The 17,596-nt window shown below is 39.7% G+C and overlaps 1 protein-coding gene across 2 annotated transcripts in view; it reads right to left on the bottom strand.

Moving 5' to 3' along the window:
- ralgps2 (Ral GEF with PH domain and SH3 binding motif 2) overlaps positions 1 to 17,596 on the bottom strand; it is a 67,511-nt gene that overhangs the window by 44,633 nt on the left and 5,282 nt on the right. For both annotated transcript variants that reach the window (XM_026158733.2, XM_026158735.2), the window contains exon 2: positions 542 to 646. The gene's annotated coding sequence lies outside the window, so the exon portion shown is untranslated. The remainder of the gene's footprint in view (positions 1 to 541; positions 647 to 17,596) is intronic.

Below are 17,596 nucleotides of genomic sequence, written 5' to 3'. Positions count from 1 at the left end.
TTTATAGTCTGCCTTTACTATGCTTGAGGAAAGACGGGACAGAAGGAGCTTAAGGTGAGCATTAGGAAAAGATCTTCTGTGAAAGGGGCTTGTGGTCCGTGAGTGTAAACAGCCTGACTGCCTACTTGTTTGTCTTTTCATCAAGTGGCCTGTTCCATTAACTTCCTTATACAGTTCTGCCGAGACAAGACAAGACAGATATACCAGCAAAACGCCGGCATATCATGTAAACTATCCTCACATTGTTTGACAAAGTGCATAACCCTACAGGAAGCAATAGCTGGCCTGTGTTTACAAGTCTGACTCTGCTGTATATAAAAATACTACATCTGTAATTATCTTATTTCCTGGCCCAATACCGATGTGTGTGTTGCCCTTTTATCTAGGTTCAAATTAGACATTTATTAAAAATATCACTTGTGAGGTTAAGCATCAATCTATTTTTTCATAGACTTAATAAAATAAAAAATTAAATTGATCCTCAGGCAACGTAAAAAGCTAGACATTCTTTAAAGAAGAAAAAAAAAAAAGCCACACTTACCAGATGGGTGTCAGATGTACATAATGCTTTAAGTGAAGTTGGGCTGTTGTTCTGTTTTCGTCTGTCTATCGAGTTTTATCGTTCTCCAAGGCTGGTCTCTGCTGTCTGTGTGTGAAAGACAGGAACAAAAGAAATAAGGGGGAAAAGAACAAAAAGCACCATGATTGTTCTGAACACGAGTAAAAACCCACACAGTGGAAATCCTGTCTCCCTCTGTGCCTCCAGACTCTTTCCATAACTCACATCAGCCAGTAGGTGTCTCACTACGCTAAGCAATAAAAGCTTGAGCTAGACTGGAGCATGGTATATCTCCTATTCCCTCCAGGTTATAACGATAGTCAGCATTTCTGTTTGTTACCTTTCCCAAACACTACATTAAGATTTCCATAATCCAAAATAAACTTCAAACTTTGGCTAAGATAAGCCTATAAAGACATGACCCCAAATAAATACATAAAATCAAATAAATAAGACAATGAACGTTTGCCTCACTTGGGTTTCGTTTTTCCCCCCTGCGTCACACAGCTCGTTAAATATAAAAAATAAATAAATACATACAAACATCTCTGTGCTAGGAGGACAGAAATAGCATCTGTGTACACAGCTTTAACAAGCTCTCACATCTGTCCTCGGCGTGTTATAGTCAAAGTGTTATCAACCCAGAGCAGTGTAAACAGCCTCTGATAACAGCAGGTTTCTGCTCATCTGCTGTCACTCATTTTGTCCTGTTAGAACTCCTTAACCATAACCATCCTAGCTAGTTTACATCTAGTTTTACAGCTTCTTCCGATATCCACACCTCCCGCTATTAACAATCACATCTGACTCATTGCCTTACCCTATCCAATCCCAACTAGCTGGTGCTCCTGATTTAAATGTCCTTGTGTCTGACACACCTGACAGTCAGCTGAGCTGAAATGTGCTGTGTTTGGTGACATAACTCCACATAGGCGTGTCATAATGCTGGGCTTTCTGAGGTTCAAGCCCAGGGAATGTTTATAATGTCAGCTGGCAGAAAAACATGTGCGCACTAATAAGGCACAGGTGTGTGTGGGGAACAAGACGGGCTGACGTCTCAACATCACAAGTATAAACCTTGCAGAGGGCACGACTGGAATAAGAAGAGGAAGAGTGACAGAAAGTAGAACTACTCGTGTTGGAGCTTGCAGAAGAGGACGTGTCGTTAAGCTAAATGTGACTCATAAGACTGCATAGCAAGTGGCGTTCAATCAGACTTCGCTCTGTGAATTGGCTGCCTCTCCCTCCTTGTATTCACTGAATTCCAGACTACCTTCTGACATTCACATACTGCAGTTCACACACAAAAGGCCCAGGCTGCCTCAGTACTGAAGGGCATAATGCGTATTAGCGAGTGTTTTTGTGTGTGTTGTCGTCATGCACGTGCCAGCGTATCTGTGCATGTGACGACGCATTCCACATCGTGCACTGACCTTTTACATTCCTACCTCCAGCAGCCATGAAAACAGGTCTTCCATGACCTCCATTGGACATGTCCTAGGTCCTGCTTAAACTGCTCATCTCCTGTCCTTTTAATCCTCACCTCAACCTTATTTTATGGCAGCATTATATATTCAAGCTGGAAGCACTGATTAGTAAGAAATGCAAACATACACTAAGATAAATAAATCTGAGGGTTTGCGCTGCACGTGATAGTTTGTGGGAGTGGAGTGAGAGGCGAAAATTTATCAACTATTGATAATCAGATTATTTTAGTCATTCATTCGTTAGAAGCACGGAAAGTTCCACGTCTTAATCTGGTGAAAATATGATATATACATGGGGTGGCTGTAACTGTTACAGTACCCATACACCCATGGAACTGCTCTAGACGGGTGTCTTACACAAAACATCTTACATGACAAATCTGTAGCAGTGCATCCCAGATGGCCCAGCATCATGGAAACAGTAAACACCTGGCATTAAAATACTCCATGCAGAGAGTTGACTCACATGTGTGTCCTATTTACTTTTGTTGTATGTATGCTTACAATAAGAAGAAGAAAGGAAGGTGCAAACTATCATAGGAACAGGGCTAAAAAGGCTTGTTTCAGACGATGGATAAACTGGGAGGGGGGGGGGGGGGGGGGCACTCAAGGTAAGATTTAAATTTAAAAAAAACAAAACAAAAAAAGGTTCTTTAGAACAATCATGTAAAGCTACTCCAGTGAAGTCCAAGAATAAAAAGAGGGAGTTGGAAATGAGCACAATGGGTATGTGCAGGACCAACACGGATCTGTGTGATCGAGGAAAGGTCACAAGCTGTGAGACTGAATAAAGGATCACACGAGACTTGTGTAGCATTTAGTGTTAACAGAAACACTGAGCCAACCCTGCCAGTCTCCGTCTAAAGAACTAAAGGCCTTTTCTTTGACACCCAACAGTCCTGCAGGCCGAGCATCGGTTCTCAATCTGTTCTCACTATTAAACATTAAGTGTGTGTGTGTGTGTGTGTGTGTGTGTGTGTGTCTCTCTCTCTCTAAGGGAGGTCTTGTTAGCAAGCAAACAATAATGGAAGCATTTCCTCTGAAGCGCACAGTCATTTGAAAACAAGTCTTTTTCTCCTCCGCTGTGCTTTATGATAAAAACTGCAGTACCTCTTCTTCGTCACGGTCTACATGCTCAGTACAGACATGTGCTTTCTGCTCTGCCTAGCAGAAGTGGGGCTTGATGCGTTTGAAAAGCATGCCGCAGATGCGCCAAAGTCAGAGAGCCAAAGTGGGTCAGTGTGTTGAGGTGTGCACTGAGGGATGTGACAGCCCATTAAGCTGTGCTGCTGTCCCCTTCTCTTTAGTACACAGTACGCATACATACCATTCACACCGTCCAAGTTTAAACTCTAAAGCAAATTATCCCTCCACCATTCAAATATATCATAGGCCTCTTTACCATATGAAAAGAAAACGTTCCGAGTGGGTAAATCTGTAGATGAAACACTTCACTGCACATTCAAATTTTAAGATATAAAAACGCAGGACCTACTACCTGTATTTTTTAAATCACTCAAATAATCTAAACATTAAAAAGAAGCTATAAAAAGCAGCATAGAATAGAATAATCCTTTAATTGTCCCACAAGGGGAAATTTGGTATAATATGGTATTAACAACAGGGCAAATTATACAAAAGCAAATGTGCTTTGACAAATAACAGAGTAACATAACAATTACTCAAAATTACAGCAGCACTTAGCAATGGAAGTTATATAAATTATTACATGAAATGGCTCTATATGGCTGAGTTCTTGCTGCAGTATAGTTTTAAAATATTATAATATCTTGTCAGCCTCACTCCTCAAAAACCCATATCCTCATAAACTCCTATTGCAGACCATCTGCAGCCAAGCACACACATCAAGTGCAAACCATGTCTTCCGTCTTGCCTCCAGACTTCTTACATGACTGTATTTCCTGTTCACTACTGCTTTACAGAAACAGAGAAAGTGTTACTTTTAATTTTGCTCATGCATTATGTGAAGCTTGCTAATCACCAGAGAGCTTGTTGGTAGCATTTCATTTAATGCGATGCCATGGAAGACTGAGTCAAGGTTGTTCTCGCTTTCTCTGGGCTCTCATCAAGCCTCCTAGGGGACAGCAGGACAGTATTGATCTGGAGCTAAGAGAAGCCCGGACGATCTCTATCTCTCTCTCTCACACACACACACACACACTCTCGCACACGCACTACAGCAGCGTGTCGCCATGGATCGATATACACCGCTTTCACTCAGCAGGTTGGCTGTATAAGCAGAAGTTGGTGACAATGCCTGCAGAGGGACAATAATGTCTGTGTGTGTTGTCGAGGGAACACGACTAACAGCCCCTTCACATGATCACTTAACATGCCAGTGATGTTCAGCCCTTCATGAAGGTCAATAACGGGACAGTGGTAACTCCATGGCAGTTTAGACCAGCAGAAGTGGATAAGGGAAAACATTTATAGGAACAGGAGGACCGAAACCAAAAACTGTCATAACACTACAATTACACTTTGATGTGAACGTAAAAGCAATGTTCTCCATCCACTCAAATTTTAAACACCAGTCAGGGGTGCAGGGACTTTCTGCATTTTATGACACACACAGAGACACACACAGGCTATACTTTTGAGTAATTCCCCAGTTTGCTATTACAGCATGCGGTATTCCCGTTGCTCGGTCGATACAGTTTTTATTAAGTTCGCACAAGAGGAAGTGAGAAGATAATTCTATACCCCAAATACAGCCACTCTTCCAGACAAGACGCTCGCATGCATCTGATTTATTAGAGCAACATAATGCAAACAAAAAGAAAATAAGTTTAATGGTGCCGTATCATCTAACAAAAGCACGTTGGGTTTTTTTTTGTTTTTTTCCTTCTTCAGAAAATCAATAGGCAATGAACCCAGTGACACCACAGATTTTCCAGACAGTGAATTAACAGCAATGTACCATCTATCATAGTGGGCCATCATTTTATGAGCATCTGGGTCTATTTGTGACGGGAAATTACTGTGATGTAGTGGAAAGATAGACAGCCGAGGACAAAGAGGGTCTTAAAAAAAGTAGGACATGAAGCACAAAAAAAGTGATGATCAATTTTACACTTGTAAATACACCTGCACTTTTTCAAAACATTTAACTTTTAACCTTATTTGAGTCAAATCCCCCCCTCCAATCAGTGTGCAGTGTCTGAATTTTAAAAAAGGCCAATATAGCTTCATCAGCAACAACACAAAATGTGTATTTTATATCAGGTAAAAAAAAAAAAAAGGTATTCAAGACAACTGTCCATATAAAATTATTTCTGAATTATAATGAATATATCACAATATAAAGTAATTACTCATTACCAAAGTAATTACCTTCTGTACGTACAATTAAATGCCTTCAACAAGTCTTTCAGTTGTCTAAACATTTTTATGGCCGTCAGCTGATTGTGATTCTGATCAGCTGATCGTGTTTTTTGTTTTGGGAGGGAGGGGGCGTACATGTCACACATCTAAACCCAATTCTAAGCCAGTGTTGATGTTTTTCTAAAAAAAAAATAAAAATAAATAATGTTTTCGATAAACTTTCCTCCCTTGCTCTTTCACCCCTGCTTGCTTGATCTCTACAGCTTTCAGGGGGATAATTAGAGCTCACGCTTTAAAGACAGGCTGTCTTCTGTCTTTTCTCATCGCACATCCCCCAGTGACACAGGCAGGCTCTGTAGGTACAATGCTCACAGACATAGATAACATCTATAGTTAACATTTTACAGTGACCTAGCTTTTACTTACAGCTATAAGCAACCTCTGAAATCATGAAATACTACAAAACCTCAGCTGCCAAAAGCAAATACAAGGCCCAACTGGTCTTTATAACTGTATCTGACTATCCATCAAATGAACTGAAGAGAGGATACAGTGCCAAGCTTGTGAGTAGCGGCATGTGGCAGGGCCTCAGAGCGGCAGGCTGTCACGTGTGGGCAGGGAAAGGGCCTACAGTTTGAGTGTATCTGTGTGTGTGTGCTGACTTCAGCCTGATTTGTGGCCCAAATGGGAGCAGGCAGGCTGCCCGGACCAAGTTCAACTCTGCTGCTGAGGCCTGGGCGACCTGAGCATGGTGACAGTTGAGTGGGGAAAGAAAGAAAGGGAAAAAAAAAAGTAGGAGAGGAAGCGGGGAGGGAGAGGAAGCAGAGGAAGCGAGAAGCTGGCAGCAGTACTGTTGTCTGTGGTCATTCCCTGCATGGACTATTAAACAAGGAAAGGACATGGTAACAATATAGGGCAACAGAGCAGTCAGTCAGAGCAGTAATGCTTAGAGGAAACTGATATGATCTCTATGTCTTCCTCTATGAGTCTCTGAGGGCTGGCACAAGAGTGAAACCTCTTGTTGGACACCAAGTAAAGACACAATTGCTGAGTGAAATCGTTATATTATGCAGTATATATATTAAGCAACCTGTCACTGAACAGACTCCTCCGGTTGTTTATGGCCGTGTGCAGAGGATGCCCAGCATTGTCCATAATGTCCAGCTAATCACCACTTACTACTCTCATCAGTAACAACATGGACAAAAAAAGCAAAACAAAAAAAAGCACACTGATAGCTGTATGAACAAATTTTCTGTCAGTATGAAAGCCTCACAGGATAGACATTTATTATTGATCAATCAATCACACCTTAGTGACAGACCCTGGTGCATCACAATGAGCGGCATTCCACCACAGATTCTTGCTTAAGAACACGATGACACATCAGTGGGCTGAGCGGAGATGACGTGTGGGTGGTGGCAGTCTCAGAGCTGAATAAAATCATGTGGCTAATAAACTGCTTTTGCAGAAAGAAACCATCTGTCTGGAGCCAACATGTGGTGATAAGTTGGCTTGATCAACTTTGCCATCTGAACTGCATAATGCAGAGGCATTTTAGTGTCAGATCATCAAAAGACACTTTGGGGCTAAGGCGATATTTCATCGTGTGTGTAGAAGAAAAAAGATAATGCAGTCCCTTATATAAAGTCATAATCTATCAGTGTGTGGCAACTGGTTTGTGTAAATATGTAAACAAGAGACACATGAGCAGGGCCCAAACTCCAGCACAGCAAGCCACTGCATCTGTAATGTTGCACATGTAATTTTTGACCAAATTTTCAGAAGATAAGAAGTTGGATAATCACCTCTCCTATTTAAAAAATAAAAATTAAAAAAAAAAAAAGAAGGGAAGGGAAGCACAAATCCTTCATTCTCAAACTTGGGAGCTCTAAGGTTAAGATAAAATAAAGAGGCACTATAGATCATAGGATAGTGATCATTAGGCATTAGGGCTGGGCCATATCATACTAGGGCTGTTTGATATAACGATATATCAGATGACGATATAAAAACGTCTATCGTTTCCTATTATGCTATCGTTTGTTTTGTGATGTCGTAAAATAAACTGTTTACAGCAATATTTTTCATCGTTTTGACGGTCACCTTAGTGGCTATATTAACTTCTTAAAGTTCTCTCTTTCTCTTATACACTATGGGCAGACAAGTGCCTGTTTTTTTTTACCGGTTTTCGTTAGCAACAATGACGGTAAAACCATCGCGTGGCTCCGCTGTCCGCTTGTTTGTTTTCCACGTAAACCTTTCACAATAAAGCTCAAGATCCTGTTGAGACTTTTCAAAATAAAGTGAATCACATGAAAGAGTATGCAGAGAGTTTACGGATGAGAAGCAAAAAAAAAAAAGCCATCAAGTGCTAAAAAATTAACCTTAGACTCAAACTTTGAGAGAAAATGGTGGCCGTTACAACTTGTGTCTAAAAATGTATAGTTTCATGTAGGGCTGCTCAATTAATCGAATTTTAATCTCGATTACGATCTGGGCTTTCAACAATCATTAAAAATGACTGAGCCGATTATTAGCACCTCCCTCGTGCTTTACTCTCCGTTGTGGCAAATCGAGCGCACCGCTCTGCATTTCGAACACGCGTCACAACAATTAAGAGGACCCGAGGGAAGCTCGGAAAGCTAAGCAGAAGTTATTTGGAGAGGAGAGTGACTGCCGTTGGTTGAAAAGAGGTAAAAAAAAAAACTTCAGTGGTGTGGAAACATTATGGGTTCACGGAGTCAGACGTGGATCAAGTAGACACTGTGTAAACTTTGCTACGGTGTCGTAGCTGCACCACAGAGCAACACTGCAAAGTTCACTAAACATAGATGTTTACATTTTTCATTTATGTTTTATATTGCAAACATTTGCACTGTTATCAGTATTTGCACTATTATTTTTGACAATCTTTAAAGTCATTATTCAATACATTGTTATTGTTAATTAAATATCGTCAAATAATCGAGATCTCAATTTCAGTGAAAATAATCGTGATTGTCATTTTTGCCATAATCGAGCAGCCCTAGTTTCATGCATCACTTAAAACACTGGAATCCAGGTAAAGGACGCCCAGCTGGAAAAACTAAACGCAAGTCGAGTTGCCCGAGATTCACAGAATTTACAGAAAATATTACATTTTTGTGATTTATATCGTTGTCAGGACGATAAATGTCTTATATGAGATTTTTGTCATATCGCACAGCCCTATATCATACCGTTCACAGTAATACTGGTTTAATGTTGGGCAACGGTAAGAGAATGAAATATCACGATAGAATATGGGTAAAACGCGCATTTGCAGTGCCTTTGTTTTCATACGCATATGGTGGAAAAAGCACGGTGGTGACAGAGAACGAGAAGGGCGAAAGCGGATCGTTGAATGAAACAGATGAACCAGAATTGTTTTGTAAAAATGCTGCAACTTCAGTGGTGTGGAACTGGTTTAGCTTTAGTCCGTCAGATACACAACAAAACACTATTTTTGGTAGAGCATGCTAGCGGGCCGTTGTTATTACCGTGTTTTTTGGAAAATACACTTAAAATCAATCCTTTGATTTTTCTGAAAATCGACAGTGCCCCTTATAATCCCGTGTGCCTTATGCTTGGATTCTGGTTGTGTTTACTGACCTTGAAACGATTTTATGTGGTACACGGCGCTCGAAAATCTGCCAACTGTTTTAGTACGACTTTGCTATGATACGAACCCACACCGCTTGATGGATTGTCGGAGGATTACGGCTATCATAGGCAGGAGCCCCGCGGAGTGATACGTACTGTGCTTCAACATAATATTACCGTATTGTGTGTGTATAACCTCTTTTTAAGTTTTGTGAATATTCTACATGGTTATGCTGAGGATATGTTGGCCAGTTTCCACTGGAAATGCCTTTTGGTTAAACTGTCAGCAAGGAATTTGCATTTGCACTGTTACATTTTTATATAACTTCCATGCACAATGTTATATCGCCCTGCTCTATTAGGCATATGTTGTGCCCACAAGAAAAAGATTTTAACCACTGCAAAAAGCAGCTTCTATGCCATCAGACATGTTGTCAATCCTTTAAATTAAGGCACATCTGTGGGAATCTGGATCTGCATTTTCTTTTGTTTATAGTCCAGTAGCATAAAAGGACCCCCTTATCATCTTCTCAGACAGTTTCACACAGTTAAAAGGAAAAGAAAAAGTCTTGCTACCTCCACTTCAGGTCCCATGCTCTTTTAAAATGGCCTGAGCATTTTCTCAATGTGAAAGAAATGCTTGGTTTCCAAGTACCTGTTCAAAGTGGTACTGCACGAGTATTAGCCAACTTCTGTCAGATGATGCAAACAGGCTGAGGGCTGCTGACGTCGCCAATAAAGCAGAAGCAATGAGGAAAGTAGCAGTTTCAATAGTTTCCACTGACTTTTTCCTTATTCCCAGGTATTTTATTTGTATTGGTGGTTTGCAACACTAATCGTTTCATTTCCCCTTCACAAAAGGTTGCTCTTCCCCTTGCTATCATTTAGGGCCAATGACGCATCATGTTGGAAACAAAAAAATAAAATTTCCGGAGATTGTTAATGCTAACCCTACTTCCGAACTGACTCAAGTTCACATTCAAAGAAGGTAATTGTAGATTACAATCATATTGAAAGGTGGACAAAAAATGCTTTGGAAACAATTACTTTAGAATGCAAGGTGTGACAGGTTTTTCTCTTGCCCCTTTTTCTGTTCTTTTTTTTTTATTTTATCTTTATTAACCTCTTGAAGTTATCATAAAGTCTTTGGTTCACAGTGTTATTGGGTAGCTTTGCTTTATCACTGTATTCTCTCTGTTGTTTGTTAATTGCCCCTTAGGGATAAATAAAGTCTTCTGATTCTGATTCTCTGTGTGTGGACATGAGGGAGCCTGAAGAACCTGCTGCATTAAGAGAAAAGAAGAACCATTTCAAATACAGGTAGGAACATATATTCTACTATTATAGACTGATTTCATGCCATTAATGTTTCTCAGTTGTTCCATGAAATGTAAAGCAACAGGCTGAAAGACTGGAGAAAGAATTCTAATCACATGATCAGAAATGAATCATTTACCTTCAGGTAGACAAGCTTTCAGTCCGGCCTGATGTGAGCACTAAATTTGAAACTACGAAAAGAAACCATCTCCTTCTCTTAGCATCTGTTTTGCCTATGCACAGCTTTAAATCAGTGCTGTAAATATGCCATCTGAAATTTTAGTCACAGGAGTTTAGTGTAGAGTTTTTTCCTCTCCCTCTCAGTCAATGGCTCCTTTCTGTTGTTGCTTTTTGTTTTAAAAAAAAAAAAGGCCCTAAAAGTTTACTTAACAAAAGAACAAAAACCTGCAAAAGGAACAAAACTTTAAGCTTTGTGGGCGCTTTACTGATGACAAAGCAAAGCTTACTGTGGCCGACCTTGAGAGCAAAACTGCTTGGCTTTTATTCTGATGAACAGATAAAAACCAGGGTAATAGTTCCTGCCTGAGTTTGAACGATTTCAGTCAAACTTTTTCCTAAAGGTCACCTGGTGTTCGAAACATTAAGTGAACTACTGTTAAACTGTAAGAAGAACTTGCAACCCAGATGCTGAATCTGATTGTGAGGATTTAATGATCAGTTTCAATCAAATCACACACAAATTCCCATCTTTACAACTTGTTAACCCAGTCTACGATGTTAGTATTAAATATGTGAACATATTTTCCTTCTTTAAGTTAAGAAATGACCACATATCAATGGTGGAGCAACAAAGAAATGGTCCATGCACAAAAATGAGACTCTGCCACATCTACACTGATGGTACCACAAAAAGAAAAACACAGCCTTTCCCAGGACTGGATACCGGGTGGGCCCTCACAGCTAAAAGACATTGCATGCTGCAACCTGACAAACCATACAATTATGTCAGCACAGGAATACGCACAAACTCCCACGGTGCTGGTACAACAAAACCTCCTTTTAGACATGCCAAACTCTATATCCCTGCACAGGAAGCTGGTCAGGAGGGGACACATCTCCAAACCATAAATGCAGAATCATAGTTGCATTTAAAGAACAGAAGAAAAAAAAAAAAGAAAAAAAAAAAAGGGGGGGGGCGCACAAGATCTTAATGCTTCTCCATCAACAACTGTTATAATTTGAATCTAATTTGTGCACACGCTCCAACCATCAGCTTTTGGTGCCAGTTTTTTTGGCACAAGTATGGCTTTATAAGGGACTGAAATTTTAAAATAATTAGAATTATCCATGACGGATAATAAGGATAAAACTATTCTTTTTCTGCATTACCTTTTTCAACATTGCTCTCATGTTGTCTTTTGCTTTTGTCTTTACAGCAATTACCAAGAAACACTAATACTATTTTTCTATTAATTTCAACAAATGCATATTTCAAAAGAAACCATTCAACAACAAACAAGCGCTGTATTTTTGGCCCCAAGCAAGCAGGCCTACCTCATAGCCAAACTTTAACCACAAAAAAAAAAAAAAGTGCCTTTATGAGGCAGGATGAGATCAAAGATCAAATCAGTGAGCTTTACTGAGAGCGTAAGAAGGATATTCTCCTTCAGTGTACTGTATAATCCACTAAATAAGACATTCCAAACAAACAGAAGATTTCAGCATCCCTGCAACAATGAGCTCATCTTCCTCCTACAACCCAGTCCTCTTTTAGTTGTTCCTTATCTGTTCAGACTATTGACACAAAAGAGCTGCTCCGAGCCAAAACTTAACGTCAGATTCAGCAGGCTTTTCGAAAACAAACACTCTGCAGGCTAGCTATTGTCAGAGTTACATCCTGTGTGTGCATAAGTCTGCAAAGCCAAGTATTCAGTATGACAAAAGAGGAAAGGGCTTTGGCTTTAAACACAGAACTTAAGTTTCAGTTTTTATCTACAATTCAAGTCACTTTGCTTAACTGAGCAAGACTGAGGTAACGGGCTTCCCATACAGATTAACACGTAGTCACACGGAGTGCTGCATGCATGATTTCCCCTTAACATGGCACTGCCCTATCTCCAGGGCCTGATAAAACGAGTAATTACAACTTAAAAGCGCACAAAAAAGGGATTGCTGCTGAGAGAGAGAGGCCGAGGGAGAAACTAACAAGTGTGCCTGTGAACACATACACAGCTGTTCGCTCTAAGTCACTAGGTCAGAGGTCACAGGGGAGACTAAAATATGACACCCACACACTGGCCAAGGGGGAGAAAAATGAGGCAGAGGATGAGAATAACCAGAAAAAGAAATAAATATCAAACTGAACCCATCCGAATTATCTGCAGAGACGGAGAGTCAAGCAGCAGAGGCAGATTTTTCCAAATCTGGTCATTGCTGTCTCTCATACTAATATGGAAAGTACTCTGTATTCCCATCTGATAGCAGCTATGAAAGATTGATTATTTTATCTTTTACTCACAAGACAGAACAATGCAGCGCTGTGCTTCTAGTTAGGGTGTGTGTGTTTGAAAGGGGAAAAGCAAGCCTGTATCAAATGGAAGAAGAGCAACAGCTGAGACTCGAAAAACAGCTGTATCTCTTCAGTCCCCTCCCCCCCTCCGTCCCCTCATCTCCGCTCTCCCTGAATGAGCCCCTCACACCACTTTTCTGATCCTCCTCTCTCTCTCTCACACAAACACAGAGAGAGGCATGGCCAGGGGCTAGCTGCACACACACAAATTATAATATGAAGTGCCTGAGTTACACCGGCACTGTTGGTTCGAGCCGCTGTTCTCTCAGAGGACAAGTACAGAGAGGATCCATGTGGTACTAAACATTCATCTATTGACTATAAATAGGAATGACATTGTTTCCAGCGGCAATGTCACCCTCCCCCTTCTCTTGTAAATCCTTACAACTCTCCCACCTTCATGTGAGTCCAGCTGTAGCACAAAAGGCATCCAAATAAACCTTCAAGTTAGCGTTTCACGTGGAAAACAGAATCAAACGCAGGCCTGTCCATCGAGGCAGCAACCGTTACCGTCATAAGAGCCAGTTGTGAGGGAAAGAAAAATCTGTATGCCTTAAAAGGATGGTGACGCATCTTATTACATATAAATGAGTCTGGCATTGCTCACAGGTGTAAATAATTACAAAACAGAACAATTGTGAAGGGGAGGAAAGCTGTATATAGGTTTGGGCCTTATTTGAAACAGTACCATTCGGCACTTTTTCAGACAAAAGTTATTCTTTTAGTAAGGCAAATTTTGAAAATTACAGTCTAATTCAAGTCTACTTTGATAATACATGACATACAGCAGCCTTGGGGTGTTTAAAATAGTAAAAAGCAAATAAAATAGGCTAATTTCAAGTCCAGCTGTAGATCAAGCATCGCAGCAAATCATCATGTTTGGACCCATAAATTCTCAATTTTCCTTTCTTTTGATTTTGATCAATTTTGTAAATCCTGGTCTATGATAAATGATTATCTAGAGGATGTTCACTGGCTTGTGAGTGCCAAGTCGTTAGCCAATGGGGATGTGTGTTTCACAATTAGACCTGCCCCGTTTCTCAGCACATCTCACTCCAAAACCCTGAGATGGTGATGGCGAAAATCCTTTCCTGGAGGCTTCACAGTAGCAACATCCATCTTTTATATCGTCTATGGCTGTGAAGCATATGTAGTTGAAGAGATTTTTTTTTTTTTTTTTAAAAAGGAAGAAAGAAAATAAACTTTCTTATGTTCATATTTGTCTATTCTATCCATTTGTGTCAAATAAACTCCTTGTGACATTAAGGTTTACCATTTTGTCAGTTTGCCTTTTAGAAAGTATTCAAGTTTATCACTTTAGATATTAAGCACATTTCTTATTTAGTTAAATTCCACCATTTGCTCTCAGAGTGGAAATGTTAGATGTTTTCATAAAAACCTAAATAAAAAAAATAAAAAAATAAACAAAAAATCCATTAATCTCAACACCTGCAATAATTTCGCATGCATACAAAAAGGCTGCACAGAATGAATTAATACCCAGACTGACAGTTGGTGATGCAAGATGCGTAACTTCAGGCATGTGCAAGCAAGTCTGTGTGCAAGCCTAGACCCAACTAGTGGGAAACCTGACAAAGGCGACAGGAAAGAGATCATTCTCAGTACCACAAATCTAAATGGATTCTTTGAAATGATAGAGAAACACATCTGCCTGGGATATGAATCATCTCTACTCATTTATCAAAGAGGTGCTGGAGAGTTAAAAAGGAAAAAAGAAAATAACAGGTGGGGAGGATACTTATTTTCATAGTGTGCTTGAGGTCAAAAAGCCCACCTGCTGACTATCAGATGAGGAGGAAAGAGTAGAAGTGAAAACATTGGGAGCAGAATAAAGCGAAAGGAAGATGGAACAAAACACAGAGCTAGAATCGTGTTTGTCTGTATCTGATCTATTGTCTTTGGCCGGGTTCAAGACCAAGTTCACAAGTTTCCATGACATAGCTGTGGCTCAGCTCTCAGTTTTGCACCCAAAGCCAAAAACACTCAAGGTTCAGACAGATGGATGAGGCTCTGTTGTGAGACCACAAAGACTTGTCTTCAGCGCCGATACAGACCGGTGGATCAGGACAATATGCAGGGGGAAGTGGAAGGGTGAGGCATCTGTCTGTTTATGTTCAATACAGCCTAAGGGGTAGTACATCACAGTCCTGTTTTTTTAATTTGGAGAACCAAACATCACAAGTCTGTTTGCACTCTTTATTCAAAAAGAAAACCCCCAGTATACATAATGAGCCAGTTTAGTGTGGAGTTTATAGCTGTGGGAATTTTAAAAGACAGTATAAACTAAATAAATACGTTTTATTATTACACACCATCAGCGGCAATACACTTTGCAAGCCACATACTTTCTACAAGTAGTTTAAACTAAAATCAGCGACCTCAATCTCAACTCCAATTGTGCCCACCATTCCCTTACCTTTGGTGGTTAAATTAATCCTCTAATAACAACATTATCTCGCTTTAAACACTGCTCAAGTGCATCCAGTTGGCCTGCCTGGTTTTGAATAATCGTTTTAAATTTTTGCGCATCTCCACGCAGCTCCTCTGAAATCCCTGCCATTATTGCCACAAAACCTTTCAGAATATCTTCAAAGATCTCTCACTTCCTCGTTTCTGAGCAGGAACACATGCCAATCCTCGTCCACTAACTCAGCAATTTTTCAACTAACATTCTGTCTTATTAAGATCGGACTCCTCAGGCTCAGCAAGCATTGCAAACCTGTTACTCTGCCCCGCCACCATCTTGACACTATGGTAGCTAATCCTATTTGTGAAACATGCCTATAATTAAAGTAATTCTGAATATTTTGTCCTACAGAATCATATTAACAGAAAACCCTGCTAATTGAAAGCTTTTGAAGAGCGAGATTATTTCCTTCAGGGTTACTCAAATGTAACCCAATTCCCAAATCATAAAATCACCAAAGAAATCTTCACATAATTATTTAAGCAGATCAGGGCTGCATTGCATTTCATTATGCATTTAGTCCTCCATTGTATTTTTTTTAGTTTGAATATTCAGGATATGCTACAACACAGAAGTTTTGAGAAAAAAAAAAAAAAAAAAAAAAAAAAAAAAACTGTGGAAAAGCCTCATAACTCTTTTTCAAGTTAGCCTTTAAGACTAAGGCTTTTATTATAGGATGTCCCTGAACTCAGTTCAAGAGTTTATGACTCCAAATGCCTATAACCTGACACACCAACCCAGACCAACACCCATGAGTTTTGAAATAATGCTGGTCATGGAATAAAGAAGTGAAAAGGAAAATACAGCGGTGCATTTTTGCCTCTTCTCAATAGCTCAAAGTCACTTGCTGTTTAACATAATTTTGTGACTAACAAGCTGTTAAACTCCAACTAACACAAAACTCCATGTTTTTCCATTTTATCTGAAGTTTGATTATTTTTTGGCATTCAGAATGGATGATTTTTAGTGTAATACTGTCCACGATAATAGTACTATAAATATTTACACAGTACAAAAATGTCATATCACTGATATTGTGAGTGCAAGACCATGCGTTCATGTTCCCCAGTGCATGCAACAATGAAACAAGCCAAGGTGTGTCTCTGAGCCACAAGTCAGCCTGTGATGACGCATTAGTGCCTAAAAAGGGAGTGACTTCATCAACTTGCAACAAAGTATGATTTGCAAAAAAAAAAAAAAAAATTAAAATAATTACTATTCCCACTTGAGTTGGAAACAAAAAAAATGTGTTTTATCACTTAAGGCAAAATCACTATGAAGTACAACCAGGGCCTGAACTGGGAGATGCTAGGCGCTAATGATGTGCAACCCAAATGTAAACAAATGACTCAACTAAGAACCACTAGCTGCACTCACTTGCTGAGCTTTGTATGACAGGAAGAGCAAACAGTGGCTGGAAATTACTGATGCAGTTACATAGTGGAGGTGCAGGGCTTTAAGCAATTGGTTATTACAAGCTACCTTTGTTTTATGCTGCATGCACTAATACTGGAGCTGGTACTGGCACCCTGTTTCAATAGAATCACACTTCAAATTAGGAAGTGTGTCATCAGTGACAACAGCTCTCTGCAAAACACACTTGCTAATTTTGCTGACTACAAGCATCAATAAAATATTCTGTTTTTTTAAAACTGGCACAGTGTATACCCAGATTTTAAGGCTTGTCCTGCTAGTTTGGTATATGATGGACAACAACTATTGTACTAACAAAGTGTCTCAGGTGGCATTTGAACTCTGAATTTTTGTTCCTGTTCCTCCTATTTAGCTTATAGGAGCTAAAGCATTAATACATCCCTTAAATTTATGGAAGTAAATTCCCACAGATCAAGAGATAGACAAAAGGCACTGAAAACTTACCTCAAAAAGCAAAAGCCTGTCTGATTATTGATTCAACAGGTTGCACTTCAGATTTCTTATATTGTATTCCAACTGGCAACAGCTAACTGGAAATACTGAAAAAGGCAACATCTTCAAAACTTTAAGCTGATAATTCAACACCTACAGCACTTACTTTGATGATTTCAGCTTTAGGGTGACTTATTAAAAATACGATCAACATACTCAAAGCATAGCAAAAGAGAGATGAAAGCATTTCAGCTCAGTCCCATACTAGAATGGTTTATGAGAACTAATATTGGGCCATTATATTGCTAAATCAATAGTCTGTGCCTCAAGAAAGGCCAGAATGAGTCTACATCCACATATGCACCGGTATTTTACTCAAC

Source organism: Astatotilapia calliptera, chromosome 23 (genome assembly GCF_964374335.1).
Source record: "Astatotilapia calliptera chromosome 23, fAstCal68.1, whole genome shotgun sequence".
NCBI lineage: Eukaryota > Metazoa > Chordata > Actinopteri > Cichliformes > Cichlidae > Astatotilapia > Astatotilapia calliptera.
The sequence above is the reverse complement of the archived record's forward strand: the minus strand, read 5'-3'. Positions and strand labels throughout refer to the sequence as shown.